Genomic DNA, 14821 nt, shown 5'->3' on the forward strand with positions numbered 1-14821 from the left:
ACACACATATCACAAGGATTTAAAGATAGCAAGTCATTTTAAAATATGTTTTTGCTTCTCAAATTTCCTGTGCCTGTGTAATTTTCTTTCGTTCCTGTATTAGGAATTCAAACCCGCTCTTTCAGCATGACAATTCCAATTAATTCCTACTCTAGACATGTCCAGGAAGGCATTTGTTTTGGAGATATCTTTTAAAACATGACACCTATTGCTTTCAGTGGCAGTGCACTGAAATCCACATTTCTCAGACACACAAGCTCTTTTCTTCTTTGTAAGGTACAGCTGGTTGCTATATAAATCTGCCTGAAGCATAGCAAGACCTTATAATGAAGAAGCAAAATGGAATTACCCTCGTAAACCCCTATGGGCAACAAGCAACCTTTCCAATAATGGGTATGTAACAAGAGAGAGAATTAACATTAAGCACTGTACAGAAAGAACTCTTGAGCAATCAATATACGCCTTTCTTTTGTGAAACCTGACTACTGTGAGATACTGAAAATCTTTAATTTTAGCTCCCCATTATAGCAGGCATACAGTTGTAACCACTATGCTGAAGATAGCAAAACAGTTTTCCATTACAACCTGTTTCATATGTTCTTACCTTTGTGAAAAATTCAGCAAAAATGGTTGAGCTTTTAAACTTGAAATGGACATAGTCCTCATTGAAGACTAGCAGTTTTAGTTTTTGGGGAAAAAAAAGTTAAAAAAATTTTAATTTAAAATATAATGATGCCTGAAAACTGTCCTGATCATGCATGGTAGATATTTCACTCAGTCTCTAAGTGTATTGCACATGAGTGTGCAACTAAATTAACTGACAAAAAACTTTGTCAATGCAGAGTTAAGTTTGCGCAGTGGCATAGCCTGCCTTTCTGAGTTCAGCAAACCTCAAACCATGGAAAACCAGGAAATGAAGAGTTAAGGTACATGCTGACACCACCTTTGCCGTTGAGGCGCTGCTGTGGTTGGCTAAAGGTAAAGGATACTATTTAATTCCTAAGCAATCCTTCCCCTCCTGTACACTTTGTAGTAATAGTTGAATAACCCCATTCAGCCATTAGCAATTCACATGTAAAAAGTTGCTCCTTGCTGTCTGATGTCCTCTGCTGCTGTGAACACACCACAGGCAGCAGCTTACTAGAGGGCCACATAGTTCCTTGATTATGTGGGCTGAACTGTACATATGCCGAGCCAGGCCCCCTATGCACACAGCAGCCAGGCCTCTCCAGCCATCCTCTAACCCATACAGCTCACTGCTGCTTCAGATGCTCCCTTTCCCCTGACCTCACATAGGGATTGCTGGTACTTGCACTCTGTATTTCCTAGTTTTCAGAGGCTTAAATTTAGCAACACTCCACATTCTAGAAGGCCACCAGGCACCAATGGGAAACCTTAATTCTGCATTAAAGTGCCTGGACATTTAATTCCTTGGTTTGAAACAAAATAATGTTTTAGCGCACCCATTTACTACAGCGCAGCTCTCTTCCTCCCCTGCCTCTGGCCCCTGGGCAATGATTACTCTGGCCACAGAATGTGCTGGCTGCATGCTAGTCCCTTCACTGCCTCTGCATCGTCTCCTAAGCTCCTATCTCTCTGTCTTTCCCCAAACATCCTCCCCATAGACTGCACATGACTCCCGCATTTGGGGAGGCTGGGCGTGAGCACTGGAAGCTTCCTAGAAGTATGTGGGGGCACCTGCACCCGAACCGTGGCTCCACCCCCCTGCTCTGCCCTGAGGACCGCCCCCACTTGGCCTTCTCCCCCTGAGGCCCTGCCCACGCTCCACTCCACTGCAGGCTCCACTCCTGCTCGGCCCCCCCGCCCAATGCTCACTCCTTTCTTCCTCCTTCCCCAAGGCCCTCCTCCTGCTGCTCACGCCAATCCACCCCTGCAGATGGGGCTCAGGGGGGTGCCTCAGGGGAGGGGGGTGGAAAGGCACGAGCGGCGGGCAGGGGGCCCTCAGGGAAAGAGGCAGAGTGGGGAAAGGAAGAGGAGCAGTGTGGGTGGGGCCACAGGGGAAGAGGACAAGCGGGCATGGGGCCTCAGGGTGGAGCACGTGCGGGGTTACGGCCTGGGTGCCCGAGCGGCAGCATTGCACCAGAGGGAGGTGCCCCGCATAATCCTCCCCATGAAGTGACAGGTGTCAGCATGGGATGCGCAAGTGGAGGAGCTGGAGAGCAAAGGCAGGAATAGTGCAGGGACGAGCATGGAGTCAGTGGGGACATGAGTGTAGGGATGGTCCAATGGTTAGGAGTCAGGAGACCTGGGTTCAATTTCCTGTTCTGCAACAGACCCGCTGTGTGACCTAAGGCAAGTCATTTAGGTCTTGTCTACCCAGGCAAGTTCATTCAGATTAAGGTAGGGTGTGAATTTAAAGTGGAATAGCTATTCCTGAATAGCTCTCTGTGTGAATACTTCTATTCCAGAATAAATGCCTTATTCTAAATTAGTTTAATCCACAAAGTGGATTAACAGTTAATCAGGAATACTATTCCTGAACAACTCTCCGTTCGGACAAACCTCAAGTCTCTCTGACGAAGTGGGTATTCACCCACGAAAGCTTATGCTCCAATACGTCTGTTAGTCTATAAGGTGCCACAGGACTCTTTGCCGCTTTTACAGACCCAGACTAACACGGCTACCCCTCTGACACTCAAATCTCTCTGTGTCTCATTTTCCCTTTTGTAAAAAAGGGGATAATAGCATTTCCCTACCTCACAGGGATGTTGTGAGGATAAACGCATTAAACATTGCGAGGACTCAGATACTACAGTGATAGGGACCATGAAGTACCTATCACTCATGGATTGATTTGGAGGGAACAGAGCTGAAATCCCTCCACCACCCCCACTGCACAGATCTAATCCTAACCTTTCCACCCTACTCTTTCCTGCACTGGTCCAACACTCCCCCTTCCTGCTCCAAAGCCCCATCCCCCTCCACCCTCACAACTGCACAGACTTCCCTACTACTCCTTCAACATTCCCTCCAACATGCCCATTGCTTCAAACCTCCCCCTACTCCCTTGCCACTCCAAGCTCCTCCCAGCACATCACCACTCTTTGTGCTTTCCCCAACCCCCAGCTTCACCCTTCTCCTTACCACTCCATGCATCTGGTAAGCTTAGAGGGACAATAGGGAGGTGGTGGGGCTGTGAGGAGTGCCTGTAACAGATGGAGGCAGAAAGGGGCAGGTAAGTGGAGATGCAAAATCCCTATGCTAGATCTGGGCCTAGTGTATGGGGAAGGTGTTCTGCACATCAATCTGGCAGCACAAGAGGCTCAGAGATGTATGAAATGGCCCATTCATCTCAATGAGGTGTTCTCTGCTGAGTGACAACACTTAATTGAGATGAACACAGCCTGAAACAACAGCTCTGAGACATGTGAACAGATCCATTTATCTCACCAGGTGTTCTCATCCCCGCCTCCCCACTGCCCGTGCTTGTGAGTCTGTGACATGTACCTGTCTCAGCACTTTGTGCTTGGTGCACGCTCTGACCATGCCTGTTCTCAACTCTCTGTGCAGAGTGGCAGAGCTTCCACACTGGGGAAGGTGAAAGAGACACTCTGGTGTGCCACTATAATAAGAGTCAGATTGTGCTCTGCTGCTTTGAGGGTACCAACGTATAAGATACACTCCCACCACTCTAGGTACTTATATACCTCCTTTCACAACAGTATCTCAGCACATCATGGACATTAATGAAATCACAGACAAAACACTTTGTTAAGACACAGTTAAGGTTACCTTCTAGGTTACCTTCTACCATCTAGTCCAGTCCCCTGCACAGAGGCAGGCCTGCTGGTATATTTAGGCCTGCCTCCGTGCAGCGGACTGGACTAAATGGGCTATCGAGGTCCCTCCCAGTCCTACATTTCTATGATTCTATCTCTTGCCCTTTCAGAATATCAAGTTCAGCAAAACTCAAACGTCTGAAAACCAGGAAATACAGAGTTAAGGTACATATTGAAGCAACCTTAACTTTACCCCCCTGGAGCTGGCAATAGTCACTGGAATTATCCGCATGCACTTCAGCTGAATTCACTGTTAGGTGCAACTATATCGAATGGAGGAATTAGTTGGAGCAGCTTGGCAGTGCTGTGATTGTGAGATTCATAAATGATCTGGAAAAGGGATAAACAGTGAGGTGGCAAACTTTGCAGATGATACAAAACTATTCAAGATAGTTAAGTCCAAAGCAGACTGCGAAGAGCTACAAAAGGATCTCACAAAACTGGGTGACTGGGCAAAAAAATGGTTAATGAAATTTGAGGTTGATAAATGCAAAGTAATGCACAGTGGGAAAAGATAATCCCAACTATACGTATAAAATGATGGGGGTCTAAATTAACTGTTACCACTCAAGAAAGAGATCTTGGAGTCATTGGGGATAGTTCTCTGAAAACATTCACTCACTGTGCAGCGGCAGTCAAAAAAGCAAACAGAATGTTGGGAATCATTAGGAAAGGGATAGATAATAAGACAGAAAATATCATGTTGCCTCTATATAAATCCATGGTACGTTCACATCTTGAATACTACGTGCAGATGTGGTCGCCCCATCTCAAAAAAGATATATTGGTCTTGGAAAAGGTTCAGAAAAGGGCAACAAAAATTATTAGGGGTATGGAACGGCTTCCGTATGAGGAGAGATGAATAAGACTGGGACTTTTCATCTTGGAAAAGAGACGACTAACAGGGGATATGATAGAGATCTATAAAATCATGACTGGTGTGGAGAAAGTAAATAAGGAAGTGTTATTTACTCCTTCTCATAACACAAGAACTGGGAGTCACCAAATGAAATTAATAGGCAGCAGGTTTAAAGCAAACTAAAGGAAGTATTTTTTCACACACTGCACAGTCAACCTGTGGAACGCCTTGCCACAGGATGTTGTGAAGGCCAAGATTATAACAGGGTTCAAAAAAGGCCTAGATAAGTTAATGGAAGATAGGTCCATCAATGGCTACTAGCCAGAATAGTCAGGGATGCAAAACTATGCTCTGTATTGTCCCTAGACTCTGTTTGCCAGAAGCTGGGAATGGGTGATAGGGGATGAATAACTTGATTATCTGTTCTGTTCATTCCCTCTAAAGCACCTGGCATTGCTCACTGTCAGAAGACAGGATACTGGACAAGATGGATCATTGGTCTGACCCAGGAGGGCTGTTCTTATGAGGTGATCTGGGGGGTTGTGTCCCTCTGGATGTGTAAGTGAGTGCTCTCTGACCCCTATGTGTGTGATCAAAGGAAAGAAGTGCAAATGTTCTCTGAGAGATCCAGTATGCCTCATTTCAGTGCTGTGTTGTGTAGGTTGTGTCATTAGGAGGGCACATGGGTCTTCTTGCCATGGGGAATGTCAGCAGTTAGGGGAGAGAGGAGCGTGGTCTGTGGATTTAACATCATGTGTGTAAGGATGAAGACATACAAGAGTTGAAGGGGTTGTAAAATTTAGCAGATGTGGTGTTCTTTCTGTGAAACGATATACTGGAATTGGAAGAGGCTCAGAAAAGGGCAACAAAAATTCATGGAAGATAGGTCCATCAATGGCTATTAGCCAGGATGGGCAGGAATGGTGGCCCTACCCTCTGTTTGCCAGAAGCTGGGATTGGGTGACATGGACCACTTGATGATAACCTGTCTGTTCATTCACTTTGGGGCACCTGCCATTGGCCACTGTCAGAGGACAGGATACTGGGCTTGATGGACCTTTGGTCTGACCCAGTATGGTCATTCTTATGTTCTTACGAAGCAGGCTGCATGTCATGAACTTTTAGTGTGTGGCAAGTTGGGCTGTAAATCTATAGCACTCCAGAGTGCTGCATACCACCCATCTGTGTGGACCCTGCTGCTGTGCATGAAAAGTTTCCCAGCGCACATTGACATGCTTAAGGCCCTTCATTTTCAGTTTTTATTTCCTGGACATTTTCAGTGTTTATTACAAAAATTAAAAAATGGGTGAAAATCAATCCAAAAAATTAACTTCATGGTTTTCTCAGTAAATATTTGGGATAATATTGGGACAGGAGAACAGAAATAAGCAACAAAGGAAGAAATGTAAGAGTATTGAAAGTAAAATTAATTTAGTGCTGTGGTTTATTTCACGAACTATACATTAACAGTCCATACCCATGCATGTGCATGTGTATCTTCCACTACACTGCCTTATTTTAACAGAGAGTCTTTCACTTACACTTAGACTAGTTTATTATTAACAAACTCAGCTACCTAACCTACTGGATATTCTTAACATAAGCAGCATTTTCACATACATTCAGGTGAAAAAATCAGTAAAAACCAAGTAACAGCTTTTGTAAAACCTGGGAAGTTTTCAGAAAAAAAAATAATTAAAAATTAAAAGCAGAAAATCAAGGGCCTTAGACATACGGTACAAACACAGTTAGTGTGCAGAATGCTGAAGCACTGTAGATTTACAGCCCAGCTTGCTGCTCAGTAAATGTTTGTGTTGAGTATAGGGCATGTGTAGGTAGCATTTGTTCAGTACAGTGCAATGGCTGAGAGTGAGCATGTGTTATGAGCACATTGGGGCACCACTCAAACAGAGTTAAGGTTGTGTGGGCGTTTACTATAAGAAACAGTTATTAACCTTTCAATAACTGTTATTCTTCAAGATGTTTTGCACATGTCCATTCCACTGTAGGTGTTTGTGCGCTCCAGTACACATCTGTCAGAGAGACTTTCCCTTAGCGGTACCCATTGGGGCAGCAAGACAACCCTGTGGTATTTGCGCACAGCACACAGGCAGAAAGGTGGAGCCCCCGCCTTGGCTCCCTCAGTTCCTTTTCACTGGAAGACTCTGATAGAGAGGGGAAGGAGGACAGGTCGTGGAATGGGTATGTGCAACACATCTCAAAGAACAGTTATGGAAAGGTCAGTAGCTGTTTCCTAAGTGATTGCACGTGTCCATTCCATTATAGGTGACTCACAAGCAGTTCCAATTGGAGGTGGGTTCGGAATCTGTTTGAACAAGGACTGGAGGACCACTAGTCCAAATTTAGTATTATCTCTAGATTGCTGAGAGATAATGTAGTGAGAGACAAATCATAGAATCATAGGACTGGAAGGGGCCTTGAGAGGTCATCATGGTAAGATGGTAAGACTACTCATGGTAAGACTAAGTATTATATTCCAGACCATTCTTGACAAGTGTTTGTCTAACCTGCTCTTAAAAATCTCCAGTGATGGAGATTCCACAACCTCCCTAGACAATTTATTCCAGTGTCTAACCACGCTGACAGTTAGGCATTTTTTCCTAATGTCCAACCTAAACCTCCCTTGCTGCAATTTAAGCCCATTGCTTCTTGTCCTATCCTCTAGAGTTAAGAACAACAATTTTTCTCCCTCCTCCTTGTAACAACCTTTTATGTACTTGAAAACTGTTATCATGTCCTCTCTTTTCCAGACTAAAAAAACCTAATTTTTTTCAATCTTCCCTTATAGGTCATGTTTTCTAGAACTTTAATCATTTTTGTTGCTCTTCTCTGGACTCTCTCCAATTTGTCCACATCTTTCCTGAAATGTGGCACCCAGAACTGGACACAATACTCCAGTTGAGGCCTAATCAGCGCAGAGTACAGCGGAAGAATTACTTCTTGTGTCTTGCTTACAACACCCCTGCTAATACATCCCAGAATGATGTTTGCTTTTTTTGCGATGTGTGACATGATGACCAGATTGCCACTTTGCAAATGTCCAAAATGGAACATTAGCCAGAAAAGCCATAGAGGTTGCTTGGGACCTAGTTAAATGACCCAACACTCTATCTGGCAGCTCCACGTTAGCCAGCTGGTAACAGGCAAATACAACTGGATATCCATGACAATATTTTGCATGGAAACATAACAGCCCTTCAAAGGCAAAAAACAATTGAGACGAAGACCAGATAGGTTTAGCCCGTTCCAGATAAAACGCTCAAGCTCTTCTAACACCCAGAGTGTGTAGTCTCTCCTTCCCCTTATACCATGAGGCTTTGGGAAGAAGGTTAGTAAGAAAATTCCTTGGTTAATGTGAAAAGTGGAGACTGCTTTTGTAAAAAACCTTAGTTGAAGACAAAGGCATGCTTTGCATAGAAAACTGTATATGGAGGATCTGATAACAGAACCTTCAACTTCTCCACTCTCCTGGCCAATGTAATGGCTACTAAAAATGCTAACTTCATCGAAAGGTGCAATAGACAGCAAGTTGCTGGAGGCTCAAAGTGAGGGACCCATTGGATCTTATAAAACTAGATTCAGGCTCCACAGTGGAATAGGGCTCTGCAGCTGCAGAAATAGTCTGTCCAAACCCTTAAAAAATCTTACAGACATCGGGCTGGCAAAGAAAGCATAGTTATCCATAAGTGGATGAAATACCGATATAGCTGTTAGGTATATTCTGATTGAGCTAATCATCAATCCTTGAAGTTTCAGGGACAAGAAATTTTATTCAGCACATGCTGAATAGAAGGAAGAACTGGGGAAAACCCTTTCAGTCTGGACCAGATGGAAAACCTCTTAATCTTAGTCAGGTAAGTAGTTCTAGTTGATGGTTTTCTACTATTCTGCAGCATGTCCTGAACTTCTCTGGAAGAGAACTCCTCAACTGATGTTAACCACGAAGCCTCTAGACCACCACGTGAAAGGCTTGAAGACTGGGGTTGAGGAGATGGCCATGATTCTGTGAAATCAAATCTGTGTGAAGTGGGAGTGACAGTGGAGGACTGGTTGAGAGGTTCAAGAGTTGTGAAAACCAGTGTTGATGAGACTTTGCAGGGGCACTCAGTATAAGATGGGCCTTGTACTGTTTGACCTTGCATAGAACTCTGGGCAGTCGAAGGATGGTGGGAAAAGTTTACAGCACACCCTCTGATCACAGCAACAGAAAAGCGTCAGTCAGTGAACCCGGACTGTTGTCTGCCCAGGAGCAAAACTGGTGATATTTTCTGTTGTCTTTTGTTGCAAACAGATCCAGTTGGGAAGTTCCCCAGCGCTCGAAAATGGACTTTGTTATATCTGGGCAATCAGACCACATGTGGTGACTGATAAACAACCTGCTCAGGAGATCTGCCAACATATTCTGAGCCCCTGTGAAGTCGTCCGCTTTCAGAAGTATAGAGTTGCCAATGCAGACATCCCAGAGCAGAATTGATTCCTGGCAGAACAGTGAGGACTGGGCTCCCTGTTTGTTTACATAAAACATGACTGTTGTATTGTTGGTCACCATACCCCCTCCCCTGATGTGAGGAAGAAATGCTGGGCAAGCTAACTGGATGGCTTGTAATGTTCTGATGTTTATGTGTAGACTGAGATTTTGGGTAGACCAGAAACCTGGCATCTTCAGGGGTTCTAGGTGAGACCCCCAACCCAGGTCCAAGGCATCCATAACTAAGGTAAGAGGTTGTTGAGGCAGAGCGAAGGAAATTCCTTTGCAGATGTTGGAAGGGTTTTTCCACTAATCCTAGGAGGCTAAAAGCTGATGTGGTACATGCACTAACATGTCTGTGTGGTGTCCCCTTTGTGAATACACCTCAACCAACCAGCCTTTAAGGAGTCTGAAATGCAACCTGGTGTATTGTACTACATAAGTGCTCGCTGCCATGTGTCCCAGCAGCCTTAAACACAATTTCTCACTGTAGTGAGGAGATAGGCCTTTAAGTCTAGAATGAGCTTTTGCATGAAACCTGACTGTTGTCAAGTCCAGGACTGCTCCAATACATTTTATTTTCTGTACTGGAGATAGGACTGACTTGTCTGTACTGATCAGCAGGCCTAGCACCTTGAAGGTGGGTCAGATTATTCTTATACTGGACCTCGATAGATCTCCTATCAGCCAGCTGTCCAGGTCAGGAAAGACATAGACCCCTGACCTCCAGAAGAATGCTGCTACCTTCGCCATACACTCTGTAAATACATGTCGGGCAGCCAAGAGACTAAAGGGGAGCACAGTGAACTGATAATGGCGACCACTGATGGTGAATCTCAGAAATTTTCTGTGGCTCTGATGCATCACCATGTGAAAGTAAGCATCCTGTAATTTGAGAGCAGCATACCAATCCCTGGCTACTGCAAAGGGATAATGGAAGCTAGAGTGACAATCTGGAATTTCAAAATTTTTAGGAATTTGTTTAACTTCTTTAGATCTAAAATAGGCCTGAGATCCCCTTTTGCTTTTGGGATCATGGCGTATCAGGAGTAAAAGCCCCTTACTCTGAACAAAGAAAGGGCCTCTTCACTCCCACAAGGAGAAGTGATTTTATTTCTTGTAGTTACACTATCTCATGAGCAAGAGGTCCCTGAAGAGGGATGGGGAAGGGGATGGGAGGGGTGGATAGAAACAAATTGGAGTGAGTATCCCACTTCCACCACACTTAGAATCTACTGATCTGTTGTGATATGGGCCCAAGCATGAGAGAAGTGGGTTTGCAAAAGCTATGGAAGAAAAAGATGGCACTCATAGAACTGGTAGTGTGCTCCTGACCCACCCACCAAAATGAGATCTTCAAGGATGCTACCTGTCCTGAGGAATTGGCAGCTGCAGAAGCAGAGGGTAGTAGTGGATGTTTTTTGTGACCTCTGCTCCTCTCCCCTGGCAGGTCCTGGACTTGAGGGGCAAACCCCTGAAATCACTTGGACTGGTGAGGACAGAAGGCCTTCTGCTTCACTGTTGCGGTGGAAATGCCCAGGGACTTCAGGGTCACACTAAAGCCTAGGAGACTATGCAGAATCTCGTCAGTTTTTGCCAAGAAGAGCAATGACAGCCAGTAGATGGAGCAGGTTGAGGTGCATTCAAGAATGCTTTGAATTGAAAGGGAAACCCCATGGGTTCCAAAAGGGCCACTGGTGCAACCCTAGTCCCCAATTGCGTGGCCCAAGGGTCCTTTCAGTAAGCCCACTGTTGATATTGAGGCCAAAACCAGGGTGTGAATGTGGTATATTTCTGATGGTGAGATGGGCTAGGCTGGGAGACATGGGATCCCACTTCAGAGTCTTGTGGCCATGGCGGGGCTGTTCCAGTTCATACTGGAGAGGTAAGTTCAGTCTCTGAAGAAAGGGGAGATGGGAAAATCATGCAGCTTTCCCCTAGTTGGTACTTTCTTAATTGGCACCCTGATGGACCGAATCAGTGTGGCGGTGAAGCCACTAACATCAGTACTGGGTGCTGGTGCTAGGTGAGACTCCTGAACTGCCGGCGATGGCAGTACCGAGAGGTTCAACAACTCTCTCAGAGCCTCATCAGTAGATGGTACCGGGAAAGCACTCTGTGGTACTAGTGTGTGAGGTGATCCCAGTCATGGTGCTTCACGAGCCAGTCTCAACATTGCTGTACTGCGCTCTGGAATCAATGAACCCCCCTGCCTAGAGGTGTGCTTGGGGGAGCAACTATGCTTTGAGCACCCTCTCGAGTCCTTAAATGAGCTCAACCTCTTTGCTTTCTTCAATGATTCTGGTACCGGGTCTGTTTTATGGTGCCTCATCTTTGGTACCAGTGATGCTGATCTGCCTCTCGGTACCGGTAATGCCAGAGGTGCACGACTGAAAACTGAGGTGTTTGGTACCTGGACTGAGGTAGATGGTTCAGACAGAAGACTCAGCGCTGAGCCTAGTAGAAGATATTTCAATCTGGCTGTCCTGTCTTTTTTGGAGCAGGGTTTAAAGCCCTTACAAATACCATATTTGTTGCTCACATGAGCCTCCCCACAAGCACTTAAGGCAGCTAGTGGGAGGGTCACTGTTAGGCATTGCCTTACCACAAGAGTGACAGGGCTTGAAACCTGGACATCATGGCATAGCTCCAGTGCCAGAGTCACACAAACAACAAATGTGGTTATTGTTCTTTTACTACACTATCTATTAAACTACACTAACTAAATACACCTACAACAAAATGGACATGTGCAATCACCTGAAGAACTCTATTTTCTAGTTTTCAGAAGTTTGAGTTTTGATGAACTCCACATTCTGGAGGGGCCTGAGATACTACCGGGCAACTATAACACTGTGTTAACAAAGTTTTTTGTCAGTAAATATACTGATTTTTTTAATGGAAAAAGAAATGTCGTTGGTGGAATTTAGTGGTCATTTAGGCACCAGCAGTTATCAGGAAGGTGTACAACTGAGATGCTGCTGTAGCCAAGTAATTATAATACTTAGCTCTTACACAATGCTTTTCCATCAATAGATCTCAAAGAAATTTACTGAAGGAAAACATCATGCAAATTTTACAGATGGGGAAACTGAGGCAGAGAGGTGAAGTGACTTGGCCAATGACACCCACCAGGCCAATGGCAGAACCAGGCACAGGGTTTACGTTGTTGAGTCCCAGTCCACTGTTCTCTCTGCTCAGACAGAAGGTTGTTATGTTATTCCTAAGTGCTCCCCCTATACTCTTTATTATAGTGTAATGGGGATGATGGTCATGCCTGGAAATGTTTGGTATGTAATTGCTAAAAGGGCTGGTGAAAGGAATCTCATACATGGTCTACCTCCCCCCAAAAACCTGACATTTTCATTACATGGTGGTTACAGTCACTTTTACCGTGTGAGCGAAGACCAGTGTGTCTATCTTCTTCTGCAACGCCCTCTCCCTCACCATGCTCTGCCACATATAACCCCTCCCCCCATTTCCACCTCACCTTTCCTTTCCCATCCTATTAAGCCATTTGCACTTTAGAAATCAAGTGTGTGGGGAAACAAGAATTGCTTGAATCTGTGAACTTTAAGAAAAGCTGTTTTCTCCAATGCTGTGTCCTAGTCACCTCTTGCTCAAATGACCCCAAATTTGAATCACGAGCCCTATCCTGCACATTCTGAGGTGCAGCAAATTTCAAGCCAAGTTGAGTAAGCATGTGGATTTTAGAGCACTTAGTAGAATTGTCCTTTAAACAGAAAGTCGTCTCAATCTTAATTGTAGCAGAGGTGGTTCTCCTACATAATACTGCATGAAATTAATCATCAGCAACTGTTTTGCTATATCCCAATTCCCAGCACAGGATAATCTTGAAAGCATAGCAGGATCTGAGAGGTATGAAGTGGTCCATTCATGTCAATGTGATGTTCTCAGATGAATGCAAACACCTTATGGGGATGATTGCAGCCTGAAGTAATAGCTCTGAGATGTATGAATTGCTCCACTCATCTCGGTGCACATTCTCACCCTCCCTTGACAGTACCAGTGCTTGAGAGACTGTGGTGAGCATCATGCATGACCAGTCTCAACTCCTCATCCCAGTATCAGCAGTGTGTTCTTAGTGCATGCTCTCAGTATGCCTGTTCTCAGTTCCCCATCCAGAATGGCAGGGCTTTCCCAGATGCCAGCTTACATGGGGGCCAGGGAAAGGGGTTCAGGCCCCCTCTGACTAACAGAGGACCCGAGATCCAAGCTCACATGGGGACAGGGAAAGGGACCTCCAGATCCCAGCACACATATGGGAGAGGAGAATATAGGATTGACATGCACCCCAGGGTACTAATCTCTCCCACTTACCCTCTCCTCACTTTCATGTCACCACTCTCAGCATCGCATCCCATCCCTTCCCTTCCCTCCTATTTTTAGCTTTCTTCCAAAGGTTGGGTTTGAATGTACAGTGCTTCGTTGCTTCTCAGGTTCAACAGCCTTGAGGTTCAATAGCTCCTTGAGCCACACAGAGATTTCTGGCTGGCTACCAACCCTCTTGGGCATTCTGTCTGCAGACACACAGTATAATCTGTTTGGTGCCAGAGTATTAGACCTTGTCTACATTACAGAGATTTTTCGCAAAAAGGTAGCTTTGGGTGATTAAACAATGTAGGTGTACACACTACAATGCCACTTTCAGCAATTAAAATAAATATATAATTCTAAAAAAAGTGTGTAATTTTTCATGTATTCTTAATTTTACTGCAAAATTAAAATAAATATATAATTCTCTCTCTTTCATTCTATAGTTATGATATATCTAGGTTTAAAGAACTGACCTAGTTCAATGATTTTTGATAAGGATTGCGAGAACATATTTTGAGAACCAAAGGGGTGCAGGCTGCAATAAAGGTTAAGAACCACTGCCCTACACACTGGCAGAGTGCCTCCTCCAGATAAGAAAGCCCTAAGATGGAGCAAAGAAGACACTTTCCAGGAGATGCTGCAATACTCAGATGCAGAAAAGAGGGAACGCAGGCAGTGAAGGGAAATCGACAGGCAGGACAGAAAAGAAAATGAGGGCTTCATTAGGGACGCAACTGAGAGGAGATAAAAGTTATGGAGCAGCAAACCTAGATGCTGCAGTCCCTCATAACGCTCCAGACTGAGCAGATGTATGCCCGCCCTCTCTTTCAGCACATTCAGAACTCTTTCCCAAGCCCTCCCCAAACTCCACCCGTGCATTCCTTTCTGCTTTCTGGGACTTCTCGCTTTCCTGTTCACTCCACCTCCATGGACACCTTTTCAAATGATAGCTGGTCTTATGCACAGCTCTGAAAGTCAGCCCTCTCCTGGTACCTCTTCTCCCCCAAGCATGTGTGTATGTGTGTGTGTCTGTGTGTGGTGTTGTAGTTTTGTGTGCAATAAAAGCAAAGTTTTTTGAATGGATAAGCACTCTTTATTTGTTTCCATGCAAATTATGATAGCAGATGGCAGCAACAAATAAACAAGCAGTTTAATCATATGCTTACACTGAATCCTAGGCCACAAAAATCACAAGTGCTTCCTTGCAAAACTCAACTTCATTAAGCATTGCAGTCCCAAGCATAGCAACTTACTTTACTGGTTCTCATCTTCAAAGTGTTGCCTCAAGGCCTCCCTGATTTGAATTGCCCCCCAGTTGTGCCCCCCTAATAGCCT

The 14821-nt window shown here is 44.9% G+C and overlaps 1 protein-coding gene across 19 annotated transcripts in view; it reads right to left on the minus strand.

Moving 5' to 3' along the window:
- Window positions 1-14821, minus strand: part of DTNB (dystrobrevin beta) — a 389020-nt gene that overhangs the window by 148441 nt on the left and 225758 nt on the right. The window lies entirely within an intron of this gene.

This window comes from Lepidochelys kempii, chromosome 3, assembly GCF_965140265.1.
Source record: "Lepidochelys kempii isolate rLepKem1 chromosome 3, rLepKem1.hap2, whole genome shotgun sequence".
In the NCBI taxonomy this organism is placed as follows: Eukaryota; Metazoa; Chordata; order Testudines; family Cheloniidae; genus Lepidochelys; species Lepidochelys kempii.